The sequence below is a fragment of the Ipomoea nil genome, unplaced genomic scaffold, assembly GCF_001879475.1.
Source record: "Ipomoea nil cultivar Tokyo-kokei standard unplaced genomic scaffold, Asagao_1.1 scaffold2151, whole genome shotgun sequence".
In the NCBI taxonomy this organism is placed as follows: Eukaryota; Viridiplantae; Streptophyta; class Magnoliopsida; order Solanales; family Convolvulaceae; genus Ipomoea; species Ipomoea nil.
The window spans coordinates 87,501-92,173 of record NW_017618579.1 but is presented as its reverse complement, the minus strand read 5'-3'; positions in this window follow the sequence as shown (position 1 = coordinate 92,173).

Genomic DNA, 4,673 nt, shown 5'->3' with positions numbered 1-4,673 from the left:
TTGCAGGTCAGTCTGTTTTAGGCTTCCACCACTCTCCATCCTTTGCCTTTTCAATTGAGATTTCAGCTTACCTTGTGGCCTACCAACAGTTACAGCACTAGGCTGCACACTCACAAAGACAGTTTGAGAAGGTTGGGCAACAGCAGCTGGTTCAGGGTTCACATCCACAGAGTAAGTGGCAGCATAATCATTGTACAACTCAAGAAGTGCAGATTGGATCTTCTCAAAACAGGATTTGCCTTTATCATCACCATAAAGTTGAGTTAACTGGGCAGGCATGTACTCAACCTTATCTCTAGGATCCAAAATAGTGCCAAAGAAGATCACACAGTTCATTTTTTCAGGGTCCCCCCAATATTTCAAAAACTTAGTTTTCATTTGGGTGCCCATTACCTGTAAAAAAAAAAAACCAAATAATTAAAGACTTGTTAATATACACATTTGTTAAACAGTAAACATTTTAGTTAAGGGATGTAATTTACCTTTTCAGAACTAGCTTCACCACCAATCATGTCATCTAACATGCAACTAAGATCAGAGATCTCACTGAAGAAAGTGTTAGATGTAACATAAAGAGAACCAGAAATTCTCACAGTCATGTCATAGAATGTTTTTAGCAGAGTTACCAAACTTTTCACATCAAACCAATCCATAAAAGTAGGTACAGAGGTACCCAGGTCATCAGAAAATGAGGGGTCATTTCCCAAATAGGCATCAAAGACTGCCTGGTACTGGATTGCAGTATTCAACATCATATATGTGCTATTCCATCTTGTAGGAACATCCAACTGCAAAGCTGATTTGGCTTCCATCCCAATAAGTTCAGCAAGATCTCTAAATTTTTTTAGCCTTGCAGGGGAGTTCCTAACCCATCTAACTGCTTCCCTAACCCTCTTAACTGAAGTATCAGCAAACTTCAACCCATCTTGCACCACCAGATTCAGAATGTGGGCTATACACCTCATGTGCATGTACTTAGACCTTACAGAGTGGTACCCCAAGACATCAACTTACTCTTAAAAAATCCCATGGCAGTATCATTGGAAGAGGCATTGTCAACTGTGACAGTAAAAACATTCTTAATACCCCACTCAACCAGACAAGTCTCCAAGGCCTTGGCTATATACTCTCCCCTATGAGATGAAACAGGGACAAAGGCTATGATTTTTTTGTTCAGCTTTCACTGATCATCAATGAAATGTGCAGTAATGCACATGTAGTGTATCCTCTGTACAGAGGTCCATGTGTCAGTGGTTAAGATGACTCTTTGGGAGCAACCCTTAAAAATTTGTTTAAGGACTGGTCTCTCATCTAGGTATCTTTGGAAAATATCCCTTGAAACTGTCCACCTAGAAGGAATTTGGAACCTTGGGCAGGCAACTAGAATAAATCTCCTAAACCCTATCCCATCAACAAACCTAAAGGGCAACTCATCTATTATAATCATCTCACACAAAGCCCTCCTAATGGCTTCCTGATTAAACACCCATGTGCCTAATTCCCCCATTACCCCTTCAGAACCCCCTGGTGCAGAGGATGAGACATCATTGAAAGTCAGAAGTGACTGCCTTGTATCCTTCGAGTGAGGATTTTTAAGACATGCCACCATATGATTTCTTAAAGATGAAGTGCCATGTTTTTTTGGCTGACAACAAAAGATCTTAGCACAATATATGCACCTCCCCTCAATCAGATTGTCATCTTTATCATATATCTTTACAAAGTGCTCCCACACCCTGGATCTGGACTCAACCTCTTTTCTCTTTTTCTTTGGAACTACAGGAGTCACCTGAGGCTGCTGAGGTATCTCAGTGCCTTGGGGTTGTCCTTGTACCTCCTGAGTTGAAGGTTGGGATCCAGAACTAGGTTGACTGATGCTCTCCATCTAAAAAGATGGGCATCAACATTCAGATTTCAAACAATTGTTTGTCATACAGAATAACAGATCAAGCATTCAAGCATACAAATAATTGAAAAGAAATCCAGATTCAGACACTTCTTTGTGTCATCATCTATCAAGATTTCATAATATTACATTTACATATTTACATTATGCACAAACAGTTCAGAACATTTAAGGGTCATACATCCATAAACAAATTCACAAAGAAATCCAGATTCAGAAACTGTATCCAGTTCATCACTATCTGGATTTCAGTTAAGGGCTTCCACCATTTCACATTTAAGCCTTTAACTGTTTAAGGGCCATCAGAATTCAGATTCAACCATAACATATCAGAATATAACACATAAATCACAAATATAGAACTAGGGTTTCGGGTTCAAAACAGCTTCCACCAGAATACATCAGAATATAACACATAAATCACAAATATAGAACTAGAGTTTCGGGTTTAAAACAGCTTCCACCAAAATACATCAGAATATAACACATAAATCACAAATATAGAACTAGGGTTTGGGTTTAAAATAGCTTCCACCAAAATACATCAGAATATATCACATAAATCACAAATATAGAACTAGGGTTTCGGTTTAAAACAACTTTCACCAAAATAGATCACACTATAGCACATATATCATCATATAACACAAATAGATCAAAATACAGTGAATAATCATAAATATAAAAACTAGGGTTAGCGATTTACTTGTTTTCCCCAAATACTCCCCGGAGAACAAGGGTCTCTAACTAGTAATCACCAGAGAGAAGAGCTTCCACCACTCTAAGCCTCGAACGGCCACCGGAGAATCAAACACAGCCGGACAGTGCACAGGTCTCAACGACTCAACGAGTAAGTGAGTCACTGAGATTACTAGATTAGAGAAGAAGAGAGGACTCTGAGAGACTGAGATTCTCAGAGATTGAGAGATTGAGAGTATGAGAGTCTCATAGAGTCACAGAGAGAATCGGAGATAGAGAGAAGTCAGAGAGAATGAGAGGTTGAGCGAATTAGGTTAGGGTGAAGGGTCTCAGCGAGTGGAGCGTATGGCTGCGCAGTAGCTAAGGGTTACATATATAACAGCCTTATACGACGTCGTACCACTCTAAACCTTAGCAAACCCTAGGAAAGTTCGGATAGTTCGGGCGGGTCGGATGTGTTTTTTGCCTACCCTATCCGACCACGTAATCCGGCGTCGTTTCATTTGGCGGATCGGATTTTTGATCTCGGATTCGGCTCGGGTTCGGAAGCATTGCAACGGATCTCGGGTTGGGCGGTTTTGTCGGGTGGGGTCGGTTTTGCACAGCCCTACTTATTGGTCCAATTACTCCCTCCCCGTGGTTACGGGACCGCTCTCCCCTTATTTGTTTCTTAAAGCCACCATCCAAGAAGCTAACAAGTTAAGAATTGTCTTTATTTGTACAAAGCAGTACGTGTCTGGTCAAACAATTAATTTCAACAAGTCCACGATCACATATAGTAAGAATACTTCTGCGTTGAACATGCAACAAATTACTACCTTGTTTAAGGTTGAGCAAAGCAGAGATTTTGGCAAGTAATTGGGACTACCTTTGGTTATTAGCAAGAATAAGAGGAAAGTTTCTGCATACTTAGAACAGAAGGTGCACCAAAGGGTTTGTGGCTGGAATAAAAAATGCCTATCCAGAGTGTTGCCCAATCTCTCTCGACATACACCATGAGTGTATATCATCCTAAAGATCCTGGTGAGTCAAAATGGTCATGCAGATTGTTGGTTCTGGAGTTTGGATTTAATTTCCGAGGTGTTTACACAGTCAATAGTGGTTATAAAAAACTAATACAGAATATGCAGGTTGGTTCTTTAGGATCTGGATTCACGGAGTGGAAGACTTTGTGGCAGACTAAGGTGCCTTCCAAACTAAAGAACTTCCTATGGCGGGTTGCTACAAATATTCTTCCAACTAAAACTCTTTTGTGTTTTAGGATCGATGGTCGATGTCTCAGAACACAACAGGTAATATTTCCATCTTCAAGATTTATGTGGCTTGGGAGTGTTGGGGAAAATTGCAACGTCAACGCGCAATCTGGAAGCCTTTTAAGAAGCACGGACACTATTGGTGTATGGTTGAAAGAAAATCTGTGTCGTGTTACAATAACACTACCTTAAAAGCGTTATTTGCCCGGTAGCGGTGCAATTAGAACCCTGGCACGCTTTCGACAGGCTACACAGACCTACTACGGATAGCTTGCACTAGCAATCACGTAGGCGAACCTCACTATTGAGAATAAGCATTCTTTGTGCCCACCTACTGTAATTTTTCCCATCAAGCGTGGTGATTTTTGATAGATCCGGTGTGACAGAAGGTGTCATATTGCTAAAGGTTGACTGTTGCACAAATAACGCTTTTAACTGTTGGGGAAAATCGCAACGTCAACGCGCGATCTGGAAGCCTTTTAAGAAGCACGGACACTATTGGTGTATGGTTGAAAGAAAATCTGTGCCGTGTTACAATAACACTACCTTAAAAGCGTTATTTGCCCGGTAACGGTGCAATTAGAACCCTGGCACGCTTTCGACAGGCTACACAGACCTACTACGGATAGCTTGCACTAGCAATCACGTAGGCGAACCTCACTATTGCTCAGACTACGAGAGAAAGAAGAAGAATAGAACAAATAACTAAGTCAGGTGTCTTTTCCAAATATGGTAAGAGCTTCTTTATATAGTAAGCAGCTCTCCCATATTAGCCATGCAAAGAGAGACAAACAATGATGTCCACAACTTTGCAC